Source organism: Gossypium hirsutum, chromosome A09 (genome assembly GCF_007990345.1).
Source record: "Gossypium hirsutum isolate 1008001.06 chromosome A09, Gossypium_hirsutum_v2.1, whole genome shotgun sequence".
Taxonomy (NCBI): Eukaryota; Viridiplantae; Streptophyta; class Magnoliopsida; order Malvales; family Malvaceae; genus Gossypium; species Gossypium hirsutum.
This window is the reverse complement of record NC_053432.1, coordinates 11,524,906-11,541,921: the sequence shown is the minus strand read 5'-3', so window position 1 is coordinate 11,541,921 and position 17,016 is coordinate 11,524,906. Positions and strand designations below refer to the sequence as shown.

The window sequence follows — 17,016 nt, the reverse complement described above, 5'->3', positions numbered from 1 at the left end:
GATAACATGGTGATGGAATCTAAATTAAAAACATCGGCTGCTTTCATCGATTTCGACCTTATAACTTTCCACTGATGATTATTCAGTGCCATATCTATAAACTCATAAGCTGTCTCAGGTGTTTTATTATTTAGTGTTCCACCAACTGCTTCATCAAGTAATTGCCGAGTCGAGGGATTCAGACCAATGTAGAAGTTTTGAACTTGTAACCATAGAGGTAAACCATGATGAGGTCACCTTCTCAATAAGTCCTTGAATCTCTCTCATGCATCATATAATGTTTCTACATTGATCTGGGCAGAGGAAGAAATGTCATTCCTCAACTTAATTGTTTCAGCCAGTGGGAAATACTTCAAGAGTGTAACACCCCAAACCCGGTCCAGACGTTATGGCCGAATCTAGCGGCGTTACATGAGAGTGCTTTTATAAAAGCTTAGTAAGTTAAAATCATTCAGATTATTATCTTTACTTAAATCGGGAAACCCTTATTCCATTAATTAGTTGAAAATCATTCTTTTACGCGGAAGCTAAAACATCAATATTTCGTAAATCAACAACTTAACAATTTAAAAACCCCAAAATAAACCCAAAACAAATAGCTCAAGTCCAAAAATTAAATCCCAAAACAAATATAGGAAAAAAATTGAACAGATGAAATAAACATTACTCAAAAATCCATGAGTCTAACAGAGGTCACCATTAAGCCCTTCGCCACACCGATCCATCTACTGCTGAGCATTACCTGACATAAAATAAATAAAGGGGTGAGTTTTCGCAAACTTAGTGTGTACATCCCCACAAATAGCGTGCATACAAACAGATAACAGAATATAGATACTCGGCCTTAGCCATACAGATATCGCATGCAGATCAGATTTGATATCAGAGAACAGAATTCATGCCCACCAACCCTGCACACCATCTCCGTCCAACATAACACACCATGTGGGGATAAAATCGACCCACCCAGCCCTACACACCGAGTATGGGGATAAAATCGATCCATCCAGGCCTACACACCAAGTGGTACTGTAAAACAGTACATAATAGATATATGCAGTGTAGCTACCCGAAAATAGGCTAATCACCTCTCAAACTTCCTTCTCTTCACAACAACCCAACCCAACGCAATGCATCATAAATATCGTGGCATGCTTATATGCAGAAATTAGATCATATCATAGTAGAACAGATATACGAAATCAGGCAGATATACATGCTTATTGTAACATGTTTTACATACAACACAATAATCATTCATAGTATGGTGTCTAAATAACGCTTACCGACCCTACAAGTAGGTCACAGTCGACTTAGGCGACCCACGCAACCTTACAGAACATTTTAGAAAAATTAGGCTCACACGCCCGTGCACCCTGCCTGTATGGGCCCACACGGCCCAAATTAGCCTTGCCGGTGTGGATCACACGGCTTGGCCCAAGACCTACACGCCTGTATGGTTCACCCGTGTGACCCACACGCCCATGCAACCTACACGACCCAAATGGTCGGGTCTGTGCCTCACACATGCCCTCACCATCCTCACACGCCCGTGTCTGTTGCGCCCGTGTGGTTTGCACATGGCCTGGCTCGTCTGTCACACACCCATGTCTCGCGATGCAAGCTGCCATATGGGCAGACCACACGCCCGTGTGGCGTCGACAGATTGGTTTTTAGGCTTTCGTCGAAACTCGTTTTCTATGCAATTAGAGTACACACCTTGTTTGTTTCCCTATAAATCCAACCACGAGCACTCCAAAGCCTAAGATTGACAAAGTCAAGCCCAAATCAGTCACTTAAATTGATTTATCTAAGATTGGATAAAACCCGAAACACGAGATCTACCTACCTTCGACGAAGAACGGTGTTTTCTTGATGTTTAGAACCCCGATTAATGATCCACAGATCCTTGAATCCCCCTAACCAGCAACCAAAACCTCTCTTAACAATCTCCAATAGAAAATACCTAACTTACATAAAGCGATACTTACCGAATCAACGAAATCTACTAGCAAAGCACCAAGCCAAACGAAAGGGAAAGAAAAACGAATGGAGAGGAAAAGGAGAAAAGGAAATTTTGGTAGCAAAGGGAATTTTTGGGGAAAAGAGAATACGGCAAGTAAAAACTATTTTTCCAAAAAGGAGGAACAAAAAGATAACCCTAGGTTTTTCCCCTAAAGCCCACAACTCAGAACTTTAATGAAGCCTAACACTTACTAAAACTTGCAGCAAAAATAATCCTAATGCCACTGAAGGGAATCAAACCCCTGACCTTGAGCATAATCCCTTGTCACTTAACCACTAGACCAGCAGGCCCATTCTGTTAAGTTTTTACCAACAATTCCTTATAAGCCCACTGACCTCAAGTCAGGCTTAATTCAATTAAAAACCCAAATTTAGCCCAAGTTACAGCCTGAACTTAGGACCTCCCAAACACACCCCAAAGCTCATAATTACTTAACCCAACATACATTTAAGCCAAAATAACATGAACCACAAATTCAGACACTTCCAAGCCCGAAAATCGTAAAAAAGTCAAAAATCAAAAATTTGGGGCGTTACAACTCTACCCTCATAAAGAAAATTCGTCCTCGAATTTTACCTGATCAGAAAAGGTGAGGATATTGCTCACGCATCGAATCCTCTAGCTCCCAAGTAGCCTCCTCAGTGCTATGATTCCGCCATAGCACCTTCACTAAGGGAGTAGACTTCCTATGCAGTACCTTAACGTCGCGATCCAAAATCTGAACTGGCTCCTTCTCGAATGTCAGATCCGGTCTAACCTCAATCTCCTCCATAGGCACAATGTGAGTAGGATCGGAGCGAAAGCGTCTCAACATCGACATGTGAAACACGTCATGTATACGATCCAACTCTAGAGGAAGCTCCAACTGAAATGCGACTGGTCCCACTCCGGTACAGTCCAATAAATCGAGGACTCAACTTGCCTTTACGACTGAACCTCAGAACCTTCTTCCATGGTGAGACCTTAAGAAAAACCATGTCTCCCACAGAATACTCGATGTCCTTCCTTTTCAAATCTGCATAGGACTTCTATCTATCAGAAGCTACTTTCAGTCGATCCTAAATCAAGTGGACCATATCTTCAGTCTCTGACACTAACTCCGGACCCAGAATACGTTGCTCACCTAACTCAATTCAGCACAGGGGAGTGCGACGCTTACGTCCATACAATACCTCATACGGTGCCATCTGAATACTAGATTGAAAGCTGTTATTGTAAGCGAACCATGCCAATGGCAAGTACTCCTCCCAACTACTTCAGAAATCTATAATACAACCCCTCAAGATATCCTCCAATACCTGAATCACCCTCTCTGACTGGCCATCTGTCTGAGGATAAAAAACAGTACTGAAGTCAAGATGAGAACCTAAAGCCTTATGGAGTTTCTGCCAAAATCGAGACGTAAAACGAGAATCCCTATCAGAGATGATCGAAATAGGAACCCTCATGTAACCTCACTATCTCGAAAATGTAAAGCTTAGCCAGCTTTTGCAATGAGAAGTCCATCCTAACAGGAATGAAATGTGCAGACTTGGTCAATCGATCTAGGATAACCCAAACAAAATCCTTCTTAGTGGGTGTTAGAGGCAACCCACTAACGAAGTCCATCGTTACGCGCTCCCATTTCCACATCGGCATTTTCACTTGCTGTAGCAAACCCGAAGGTAACTGATGCTCAACCTTAACCTGCTGGCAAGTCAAACAATGAGCAACAAAGTCTGTCACCTCACGTTTCAACCCTAGCCACTGGTACAACTCTCGAAGATCCCTATACATTTTGTTGCCCCCAGGAAGCAAAGCGTAAGGGCTACTATGCACCTCCCTCATAATCGACATCCTCAAATTCTCATCATCAGGTACATAGATCCTATCTCAAAAACGCAACGCCCCATCGCTGTTAATCCTAAAATCTGTGGTTTTCCCAGTCTCAACTTGATGAAATCGCAACTGAAGAGACTCATCTCCTGACTGCTTATCCTTAATTTGACCTAGCCATGTTGGCCTAACCTATAACTCAGCCAGGAGACTCCCATCGTCATAAAGATGTAGTTAGGCGAACAACCTCTCCAATCAACCACAGCACTACGGCTTAACGTATCGGCCACCATATTGGCCTTTCCAGGGTGATACTCAATACTGTGGTCGTAGTCCTTAAGCAACTCAACCCATCATCACTCCCTAAGATTTAACTCATTCTGAGTGAGGAGATACTTGAGGCTCTTGTAATCAGTGTAAATAGTACACTTCTCACCGTACAGATAGTGCCTCCAAATCTTTAATGCAAAGACAACTGCAGCCAACTCCAAATCATGCGTTAGATAATTAGCCTCGTAAGTCTTCACCTGTCGAGACGCATAGGCAACTATTTTACCGTCTTGCATCGAGATGCAGCCCAAACCCACATGTGACGCATCACTCTAAACTACAAAGTCCTTACCGGGTTCAGGCTGAATCAGACTGTAGCCTGAGTCAAAATTATTTTGAGCTTCTCGAAGCTCTCCTACTATACGACAGTCCAAACAAAAGGAACTCCTGTGTGCAACAACTTAGTTAACGGCGCAGTGATCAACGAGAACCCTTCTACGAAGTGTCAGTAATAGCCTGCCAAACCCAGAAAACTACGAACCTCCGACACACTTTTCAGCTGTTTCCAATCCAAAACTGCCTCAACCTTACGAGGATCCACTCTAATCCCCTCTGCAGAAACTACATGTCCCAGAAATGTCACTTCTCGAAGCTAAAACTCACACTTACTAAACTTCGCATATCGTTGTTCCTCCCAATGAATCTGTAAACCACCAGTAGAAGCCTATCGTGCTCATCCTCTGTCCTAGAGTATACCAAGATGTCGTTGATGAACACTACCACAAACTGATCTATGTAGGGCTAGAACACTCGATTCATCAAGTCCATAAATGTTGCTGGTGCATTAGTTAACCCAAAGGGTATAACTAGGAACTCGTAGTGTCCATACCGAGTCCTAAATGTTGTCTTATGCATATCGGCCTCCTTTACTCTCAACTGATGATATCCTGATCACAGATCAATTTTAGAGAACACAGAAGCCCCTCTGAACTAATCGAATAAATCATCTATCCTCATAAGTGGGTATTTATTCTTACACATCCTCATTGTACCCTCCTTCTTCTTTACGAACAAAATCGGTGCTTTCCATGGAGACACATTAGGATGAATAAACCCACGATCTAATAGCTCCTAAACTTGAGCCTTCAGTTCTGTCAGCTCATTCGGTGCCATTCGATAATGGGTGATAGACACTAGAGCCGTACTAGGAATCAACTCAATCCTAAATTCTACCTCATGGCTCGGAGGTAATCTTGGTAATTCCTCTGGAAAACTATATGGAAAGTCCCTCACAGCACGGATGTCCTTAATCGAAGAGTCCAGAGAATCAGAAACACTGATGTAGGCCAAGTATGTCTCACATCCTTTCCTCACCAGCTTCTCTGCTACCAACGCCGATATCACATTGCTTAGATAATTTCGTCGTTCTCCAATCATGACTACTTCTTTATCCTCCTTATCCTCAGAACCACCCTATTTTTAGCATAATCCAGACTTACACGATGCTTCACCAACTAGTCCATACCAAGAATTAGGTCAAACTCCCCAAACGAAAGTTTCATTAGATAGGCCAAAAATATTATCCCTTGGACTCCCAACAGAACATCCTTAAATAGCTTACTAACCCTAATGGTCTGCCCCAATGGACTCACTACAGAAATCTCACTAGAAGTACTCTCATGCGAAATCCCCAAGGTCTCAGACATAGAACATGCAACATAAGATTGCATAGAGTCTATGTCTATCAATGCAACATAAGGTACATTAAGAATAAAAAGCGTACCCGTGATGACGTTTGGAGCATCTCCATCCTCACGGCGACGTGCCGCATAGACAAATGTAGGCTGCCTCGCCTGGCCCAACACCTCTGCCAGGTGCTCTCTGACCTCGCCCAAACCATTACCAGCCCTAGCCTGTCCTCTGTCCCTAGGTGACTGTTGTACTCCTCTCGACGGTTGCGCAGTCTCAACAACCGGGGCTTGCACCTGATTACCCCTCAGCGAACAATCCTTAACTCAATGCTCAGTCGATCCACACCTCAAACAAGTGCCAGTAGATCTCCAACACTCGTCTAGATGGCGTCTATTACATAGCTAGCAGATAGCCACCCCAGCAGGTGCAACAGTAGGCCCAACTCTAATGGACCCGTCAGTCATGGCCTAAGAAATAGGCCTCATCCCAGAACCAGTATACTGAGAATCCCTCTTTACTTTCCCTTTCTCACGGTTTTGGCGCTCAGAGCGCTTCACTTCCTCGGCTATCTCGGCCTTCTCGACCAAGACTGAGAAATTCCATTCCCTCTGAGGAGCTATCAGAACTCGCAGACTATCCCGAAGACCATCCTCAAATCGAACACAGTGCTCATACTCATTCATCACCATGCCCCTCGCCTAGCAAATCAGCCTCAGAAATTCGCCCTCATACTCAGCCACTGAACAGTCGCCCTGACTGAGATTCAGAAACTCACGTCGCCTAGCGTCACTGTAGCTAGCTCCCACATACTTACTCTGATAGGCGGTCTTAAACAAATCCCAAGTCAACCTATCAGGCTGAGCACCCTCCATAACGGTCAACCCCCACTAGTATGCCTCATCGCGAAGCAGAGACACAGCCCCTTTGAGCTTCTACTCATCAGTAAAATCCAAATAATCCATTATGCGCTCTATGGCCTCCATCTAATACTCGGCCACACTCGAAGCAACTCCAGCGATGCCCCTAAATATCTCAGCCCCATTTGACCGAAGTCGTTCCGTAACTGACCCACGGCCTCCAAATCCAACATTAGCCCTAGTGACCCTCTCCAAAATTTGCAGCATGGCCTAGGAAAGTGCATCATCCCCGACTGCACGGTCTTGAGACTCAGCACCAGTCTCAGTAATAAGTGACACTGACGTCTCGCTAGTGTCCAGATTAGGGATCATATCAAATGCGAAGGACTCAGCTCGAATCCCTCTACGGCCTCTACCTCGACCTCTAATACCCCGTCCACGAGCACCACGTGCACTCATCGTAACTATAGAATTAATCTATATTTAGAAGTTTTATGCATATCAGTTTATAGTTTCAATAATTATTGACAGATGTTTTATGCAGACCAGTATCAGAGTTTCAGAGTCAGTTATCGTGAATAGCAAGTCTCACCATGGTTTCAGTTTACACTACCTAAGGTGTTTTAGTAAAATACTACTTACAGTAGTCTCAATATACATGCATAGCATCTCAGACAGATACAGATAAAATTCAATTTAGGCACGCTTCCAGATAATATACATCACAGTTTTAGAGAACTTACAGGATCAACGACGGAAACTCGGTGAACCACTTATTTATCAAAAATAATTTCCAATTATTTTATCACTGATTTCCAAAACCATTCCTTTTTACCGCCCAAAACCACAGTTGAGTTTTTGTAAACCTGGCTCTGATACCACCAAATGTAACACCCCAAACCCGGCCCAGACATTATGGCCGAATTTGGCGGCGTTACATGAGAGTGCTGTTATAAAAGCTTAGTAAGTTAAAATCATTCAGATTATTATCTTTACTTAAATCGGGAAATCCTTATTCCATTAATTAGTTGAAAAACATTCTTTTACGCTGAAGCTAAAACATCAATAATTTGTAAATCAACAACTTAACAATTTAAAAACCCTAAAATAAACCTAAATAGCTCAAGTCCAAAAATCCATGAGTCTAATAGTGGTCACCATCGAGCTCTCCGCCACACTGATCCATCTACTGCTGAGGATTACCTGACATAAAATAAATAAAGAGGTATGTTTTCGCAAACTCAGTGTGTACATCCCCGCAAACAGCATGCACACAAACAAATAACAGATTAGCCATTCAGATATCGAATGCAAATCAAATCAAATATCAAAGAACAAAAATCATGCCCACCAACCTTGCACACCATCTCTGTCCAACCCAACACACCATGTGGAGATAAAATCGACCCACCCAGCCCTACACACCAAGTATGGGGATAAAATCGACTTTTCCAGCCCTACACACCAAGTGGTAATGTGAAACAGTACATAATAGATATATGCAGCATAGCTGCCCGATAATAGGCTAATCGCCTCTCAGACTTCCTTCTCTTCACAACAACCCAACCCAATGCAATGCATCATAAATATCATGGCATGCTTGTATGCAAAAATCAGATCATATCATAACAGAACAGATATATGAAATCAGGCAGATATACATGCTTATTGTAACATGTTTTACATACAACACAGTAATCATTCATAGCATGAGGTCTAAATAATGCTTACCGACCCTACAGTAGGTCACAGTCGACTTAGGCAACCCGTGCAACCTTACAGAACATTTTAGGAAAATTGGGCTCACAAGCACGTGTGCCCTACCCGTGTGGATCACACGGCCTGGCCCAAGACCTACACGCCAGTATGGTTCACCCGTGTGACCAACATGCCCGTGCGGCCAACACGACCCAAATGGTCAAACCTGTGCCTCATATACGACCTCACCAACCTCACACGCTCATGTGGCGGCACACAGCCTGGCTCATCTGTCACATGCCCGTGTCTCGTAATGCAAACTACCACACGGGTAGACCACACGCCCGTATGGCATCGACAAACTAGTTTTTCGGCTTTTGCTGAAACTCATTTTCTATGTAATCGGAGTACAAACCTGGTTTGTTTCCACTATAGATCCAACCACGAGCACTCCAAAGCCTAAGATTGACAAAATTGAGCCCAAATCAATCACTTAAATCGATTTACCTAAGATTAGATAAAACCCGAAACACGATATCTACCTACCTTCGACGAAGAACGGTGTTTCCTTACTGTTTAGAACCCCGATTAATGATCCACAGATCCTTGAATCCTGCCTGACCAGCAACCAAAACCTCTCTTAACAATCTCCAACAGAAAATACCTAACTTACATAAAGCGATACTTACCGAATCGATGAAATCTACTAGCAAAGCACCAAGCCAAATGAAAGGGAAAGAAAAACGAATAGAGAGGAGAAGGAGAAAAGGAAATTTCGGTAGTAAAGGGAATTTTTGGGGAAAAGAGAAGACGGCAAGTAAAAACTATTTTGCCAAAAAGGAGGAACAAAAAGATAACCCTAGGTTTTTCCCTTAAAGCCCACAACTCAAAACTTTAATGAAGCCCAACGCTTACTGAAACTTGCAGCAAAAATAATCCTAACGCCAATGTAGGGAATCAAACCCTTGACCCTGAGCGTAATCCCTTGTCATTTAACCACTAGACCAGCAGGCCCATTCTGTTAAGTTTTTACCAACAATTCCTTATAAGCCTACTTACCTCAAGTCAGACTTAATTCAATTAAAAACCCAAATTTAGCCCAAGTTACAGCCTAAACTTAAGACCTCCCAAACACCCCCAGAGCTTATAATTACTTAACCCAATATACATTTAAGCCAAAATAACACGAACCACAAATTTAGACACTTCCAAGCCCGAATATCGTAAAAAGCCGAAAATAAAAAATTTGGGGGTTACAAAGAGAAACTTCTCTGTCATTTGAGCCCATGTAGTGGTAGAACCTTATGGTAAAGAGTTTAACCACTGTTTTGCCTTATTCCTCAACGAGAATGGGAACAATCATAAGCAAATGGCGTCATCAGTGGAGCCATTAATCTTTAAAGTGTTTGTAACATCCTAAAAATCAGGGGTTAGTGGAATCAGGTTTGTGAATCGAGAGAGAGTGGTCATGCCTTAATTTTTAAAATTTATCTATGCATTTTTGGGAAATAAATGAGGTATTGGTTTGTTGGTTAAATGTTAGTGAAACGTTCCTTGAAACCCAAGTTTGAATCACTTCTCTTGCGAAATGATTAAATTTTGCAAAATCCCTTGTTTTTTTAATGTGTGTTCCATCCATACCCTTGATGCCATCCATACCCTTGAACCCTGTAACACATCCTAAGACCCAAAAATACACTTTTCGATTACTTGACTATCGGGTTATTACAAACCCTAAGTATAAATATAACTTTTTATTATATTTTTCAACCTTTAATTCAAATTTTACCTACCTAAGCCATTCACCCTCTTCCTCTCCTCTTTTCTCTTCAATTTTCTTTCTTTCTCCCATTGTTGTTGTCGCCTACACCTAGTTTTGCCATTTCTTTCTTCTTTTTCTCTTTTCCATAAGATTTGTTAACATATTCTTCACCATATTAATGTTATTTTTCCTCATTAAAATCAGCCCCAAATCTGAAATCTTGAATTCCAAGACCAATCCCGAACATTGCCAAGAAAGTGCCATTGCCGTTTCTCTCGACTAGCTTGGGTAAGGTCTCTTCTCTCTTCAATTTCTTAATTAATCTTGTCCATTAAAAACCTCAATTTCCAGATCTAGAATTTGGGTAATTTTAAATAATTTCATAGGTATTTTTCCAGATTTTAATGAGATCTCAAACCGTTTTAAAATTCAGCCCCAATTTTGGCCACCATAAGTGGTGGTGCGTGCACCTATGGGCAAGAAAAGGGGATGTTTTGTTTCTTGGTTCTTGCCTATGTTTTTCCAGAATTAATTTGAGTTCTTCAACCCTCTTAATAAGATTTTAAACTCATTTCAATTAGGGAAAACATTCTTGATCGATTGGCCATTCGGATCCCACAAATCGTGAAATATAAGTGCAATTAAGGGTGACTAGTTTGTTGTTTCGACATATTTGTTGGGTAAAGGTTATGATTTGATGAAATGAAGGAATATAATCATTAATTAGCTACTTATTTTCCTGTATATTATTGAATTAGATGCTGACCCAAACGTCTCAAATCATCCGTAAAGGTGAAGAACGATTGATCGCGTGATTTGTAACAAGTAATAAATATTTATAATGATGATCAAAGCTAGACTAACAATTATCATGACGAAAAGGCAAGCGTACCTATCGAACAATAGTATAGTAATGACAAGACCGGGATATCGTACCCAAGGGAACCAAAAGTACTAGTAATAACTATCTTTTTATTATTTAACCTAGATATAAAGAGGGGTTGTTTATTTGTTTTAATTAACTAATTATCTAAACTAAGAACGCACTGAGAAAGAATTGGGGAACTACTTTTGGGAAAATCGATTGACTTGAGGCAATACCTAATGAAAAATCCACCTAGACTTTACTTGTTATTCTGGCTCCGAATCGGACGATTTATTCATTCAACTTGTTCCGTTGAAATCCCTAAGTTATGTTATTATTCCTATTCAAGACTAATAACATCTAATCCCTAGATTGAATAACCAAGACTTTTCTTTAATTAACACTCTAGGGTTACATTAACTCGATCTATAGATCCCCTTATTAGGTTTCACCCTAATCCGGCAAATCTTGTCACCCTATTTCTAGGCACGCAATCAACTCCGCTTAATTATGATGAAAGTACTCTTAGACAGGGTCTATTCCTCCTCTGAATAAGAGCATGTCTTGAATCAGTATCCTGGATATCAAAACAAGAATTAAGAACACATAATTAAGAACAAGTTAAATATTTATCATACGATTCAGAAAATAATAACAAGATTCGTCTTAGGTTTCATTCTCCTTAGGTATTTAGGGGATTTAGTTCATAACTAAATAAGAAAACATCTCATAATAATAAAGAATACATAACATAAAGAAAACCCAAAACTGTTGAAGGGGAATTGAGGAGAGATCTTCAGTCTTGATGATGAATTCGGCTTCTGAGATGGATCAATTGGCTTTCTTGGAGTAATTCCTTACCCCTTATTCTCTGTCTCCTTTTTTTCTCCTCTTCTAGGGTGTATTTATAGGCTTTGGAATGCCTAGAAGCCCTCAAAAGTGGCCTTTTCCAAATTGGACTTAACTTGGGCTCTGCAGGGGCATGCTCGTGTGGCACGATCGTGTGACGTGATTGCCAAGCCGTGTTCGATCCATTAAATTGCACACAGCCGTGTGGGTCAATGGCCAGGCCTTGTGAATCGTGAAAGCCTTGGTTGACACCCTCGAAAGACACGGGCGTGTGAGCTACCCGTGTGGCAAGGCTTAGGCCGTGTCATATTCTCGATTTGGTCCATTTTGTCCCTTTTTTGGCTCGTTTTTGGCTCATTTCGGTCTTCTATGCTCTCTTAAGTATAACACATGAAATTAAAGCATTAGGAGCATCGAAAACACCAATTCTAATGAGAAATCATCCATAAAATGCATTAAACATAGGGTAAAATATGTATAATTTACGGTTTATCAAATACCCCCACACTTAAGCATTTTCTTATCCTCAAACAAAAGTCTCAACTCATAATCAAAATAAATCTTTCTCAACTTATAATTTCTATCAATAATATCTCAAATTAATGCATAGGTAATCATACATTGAGAATTTAACTAAAAGAACATAAAAGTTTCAATCATTCCAAGTTGAGCATTTTATTCCGAAAACATAGGTGTCTTCCCTCATCTAAGTCATTACTTTTAATTCAGAATATCACAGAGTTTTACATCCTCACTAAAGATTTACTCAAATCACTCGAGGTGTTTTAAGGACAATAAAGGAAGCACTCAATAGTCAATAATGGAAAGTCATTACCATAGGCTTGCATGAAAATCAAATCTCCACCACTATAATTTAAGATGATACATCAATCAAAAGGTCTTTAGAGGTTTGTAATGAGGCTTGGTTAGGGGATGTGGTCACAAGCTGAAAGAAAGGGTTAGAATCGAGATTGAATTGAAAAGTTCCCTAACTAGAAAAAGAGTTAATCTTCACTTGCGTACAATAGAGCTTCTCTCAGAATTATGAAATTACAAATATGCATACATAGTTTTTTTTTTTAAGAAAAAGTTAAATAATATAGACTAAATATCAAGAACAAAACATAGCTAGGCAATCCATTCAACTCAAATCTTGACAAAAATAGGGATTAATTTAGGGTATTTCAATCAATAATGGGTTAAAGTTAATATTAAAGGTAATACAAGAGTTGGTTTGTTAGGCTCAAGGAGGTTTACTAGGGATTAATCGTGGAGGTAGGCTTTTCATGGCTTGAGTGGATTAATTCTAAGTGTCTTAATCATTTTGATATATCAAATCAAATGGTGTGGTCTCGACATGCATAATCATGCAAGTTCTAGAATAACAGTTCAATACTGACGCACTCAAAGCAATAATAATAAAAGTGTGCATAAAAGGATGAATAGATGATGAAAAGGCTCAAAAATCTCACAAAAATTATGGCTTTTTGATGTTAGACTCATGAATTCCAATTCAAACTAATACATATACTTGTGGAAACAACTTACGATTTTGAATTCTTAACAATCAACTCATCATGCTTGATTCTCTATTATCTTAAAGTTTAAATAATCAATGCATAAATCCCTATGTTTTAATTCAAGATATATCAATCAAAATCATAAATTAATTAAAATTTATCCTAAATATGATATGAGAGTTTTTCAAGAGAACAAGAAGATTATTCAGGGATTTTTCTGATAATAAAATAAATATCCCCCCACAATTAAGATGTACATTGCCCTCAATGTACAAAGACATATACTACAGTATAAAAATAAGATAGGGAGAAAAGTGAAACTTCCTGTATGGTGAATTCCTCAAACTAGAGTTTTGGAGAGTAATCAGTTCGAGAGTGGGGAAGGATACTCCGGAGGTCGTAGAGGTTCATTAGGCCATAAGTCCTGTGCCAAAAGAATATTATATCTAGTGGTAGCTATAGTCGTGGTCGAGCAGGACATAGCAGTCGTGGAGACCCTTTCTCAGTGGAGTTTTAGTTCCTATGTGATGATGAGCTTAAGAGCTCTATATAACTGTGATAAAATTAGGAACTTTTTAAGGGATATTAGGAAGAATAAGTACTCGAAAAGAAATAACCGAAATTTATAATAAAATTTTAAATCTGCTAAAAAATAAAAATAAAAAATAAAAAGTAGTTTGAATAAAAAATAAAAACATAAAATAATAAAATAAATATTTCTAAACATCTTCATCACTGGACAGTTCGTGAGGTGGGACTGGCGATGAGATATGGAGGTGCTGACAAATTTGCTGTAGAGTAGCATCAATGTTGTCAAATCATTGAAAACACTGCTGCTCGAATCGGATGAGGTGCTCAGAGATGTCAGCATATGAAGCCGCCGCATGAACTGGACGAGAGGGTGGTGGTGGCTGAGTCGGTGGGTCCTCGTATTATGGGGGTACAGCCGTGTAGAGAAAAAAATAGAGGGAAAAGAGAGGGGAAAGTGAGGATTAATGCAAGTGGAGTGGAGTTTAGGGTGGTTGTGGGGTTGAGGAAGTGAGAATCTGTGGAATGGTGGCCGGAATAGGGATTAGGGAGTGGAGAGGGGGAGATTTCGGCTAGGGTTTTGAAAGGAAGAAGAAAATGAATAGTGGTTTGCTTATATAGCGGGGAAGCCACACAGCCTAGGGCCATACCCGTGTACTCTGAAATTGAGCCTGTGTTTTTCGAATTTTCCAATTTAGGTCGTGCCCGGCTACTATCCCAAGCTCGTGTGTTTGAGGTGTGTGTGGCACACGGCCATGTCGCACGGTCGTGGCTAGCTCTGTTCGCTTCTCCCACACCTGTGTGTTAGGGTACCATGCCCGTGTATTGTTGTCCACGGCTTATCGGCACGGGCGTGTCGCACGCCCGTGTCAAAGAAACAGAATCGAGCCTTGCCCTTGGCACGCCCGTGTTTTTCCATTCCCACGCTTGTGTTCACCTATCAAGTTCACCCACAGCCATGTCGCACAGCCGTAGGGATTTATCGCATCCCGTGTTTTGGGGAAATCATGTCCTGCTTCCACACGGCCGTACCGTTCGGCCGTGTTTCTTCCCCTGCTTGGCCATGGTTTTAGGCACGCCCGTGTGCCTAGCCGTGTGTGCTGAAAAACTTTGTTATTCAAAGATAAAGTTAATGATTTAAAGTGTTAGTAATAAAAAATAAAGAAATCAAAATATGTTAGTGCTCGAGTTGCCTTCCGAGAAGCACTTATTTATAGTCTAAGCTCGACTTACCTCTCTAGTGAATGGTCAGGGTAGTTCAAGGAGTTTGTACTCCTCATTCCTGTTATCAATCTCATCAAGATAAGGTTTTAATCAGGTGTTGTTTACCTTAAAAGTGCCAAACTTGGGATGATTCACCTCTACCATACCAAATGGAAAAATACTGAGTACCGTAAGAGGGATTTCCTCATTCGGTGTGGTAGTGACAATTTGGGGGTCTGCAGCATCTAGTAAGACTCTATCGCCAACCTTAAGTTGATTTGGAGAGGTATTGGGCTTGTTTTGGCGTAGTTTCGGTTTATCATGTGTTCTTGGTTTGTGTGTTCGCCATTCGTCTAGCTCCTCTATCCGTAGCTTTCGTTCTTGATGAATGTGTCCTCTATCATTGCTAGAACATGGCTCGCGAACTTCTTTGAAACTTAATTTCTGCAAAGCAGGTTGTGTCATATTGTTAGTTTTAGTAGACTGGTGTAGACCATTACCTTCACTGTTCGATGTGATGCCAGAAGTACGAGCTTAAAGGGTGATCGTTTCGTCTCCCACATGGAGTGTAAGCTCACCTATACCAACATCAATAATTGTTTTAGCAGCTACTAAAAAGGGCCTCCCTAAAATCAAAGGGGTTTTATTATCTTCTTATATGTCTAGAACAATGAAATCAACAGGAAATATGAACTTATCTGCTTTCACTAGTACATCTTCAATAATACCCATAGGGAATCTTATAGTTTTATCTGCCAATTGAATGTTCATTCTAGTTTGTTTAGGTTTCCCAAGACCTAGTTGCTTAAACATTTTGTAAGGCATTACGTTAATACTAGCCCCTAAATCAGCTAATGCATGACTTATATCTAAACTACCAATTAGGTAAGGAATTGTAAAACTCCCTGGATCTTTTAATTTGTGGGGTAGCTTATTCTGTAGAATAGCTGAGCAGACTGCGTTTAGCTCCACATGCGATGCTTTGTCCAACTTCTGCTTACTTACTAAAAGCACTTTTAAAAATTTCATTGCATTTGGCATCTGCAACAAAGCTTCAATAAACGGTAAGTTAATATGTAATTTTTTTAAGAGTTTGAGGAATTTACCGAATTGTTCATCTGAGCGGTCTTTCCTTGTCGCGTTAAGGTATAGGACAAGAGGTTTATATTCTTCATTTACCGGTTTGTTTGTATTTTGATCTAACTCACCTTGACTCTTGCTTACCACAGTTTCTTGCATCGCTTCTACTTCAGACTCAACAACTCCTTTGTCATCTTGAATATTAATTGCGTTGAGTTGTTCCCTTGGGATGCTTGTTGATTCTTAAGTGTTGTCTCAGTATTTTGGAAGCGGGTTTCTGACACTGATATGAATTTTGAGAGCATCTCCTCAAGGCTTGCTTTTTTCTCTTGTTGATAAGGTGGCTGTTGAAAACCTTGAGGATTTTGTTTCTTTTGATTCCCTTGACCACCCCAGGAGAAATTCGGGTGGTTCCTCCAACCTGCATTATAAGTATTAATGTATGGTTATTTTGAGATCTAAAGTTATTGTTACCCATATAGTTGACTTATTCCTCTTCGGTTGTAGGAATGAAGGATTGATATTTTGTATGCACACCTCCTCTACTTAAGGCACACCTCATTACTGGATGTACCTGCGTAGAACCAAGTAAACCATCAATCTTTTTAATGAGAAGTTCTACCTGATTTGATAGCATAGTAACTGAGTCGACGTTATAAACGTTGGCTGTTTTCGTTGTCTTTATCCTTATGACTTGCCACTGATAGTTATTTAGTGACATCTCCTCTATAAACTCATAAGCATCTTCCGGTGTTTTATTGTTGATGGTTCCACCAGCAGCCGCGTCAACCATTTGCCGAGTCGAGGGACTCAGACCATTGTGGAATGTTTGTACTTGAAGCCAAAGCAGT

The 17,016-nt window shown here is 40.5% G+C and overlaps 1 non-coding gene across 1 annotated transcript; it reads left to right on the top strand.

The window, feature by feature from the left end:
- Window positions 1–219: 219 nt before the first annotated feature.
- On the top strand, window positions 220–326 carry LOC121207301 (small nucleolar RNA R71). Its single transcript, XR_005902391.1, has one exon. It is a non-coding gene; the product is annotated as a small nucleolar RNA R71 (small nucleolar RNA).
- Window positions 327–17,016: the final 16,690 nt, after the last annotated feature.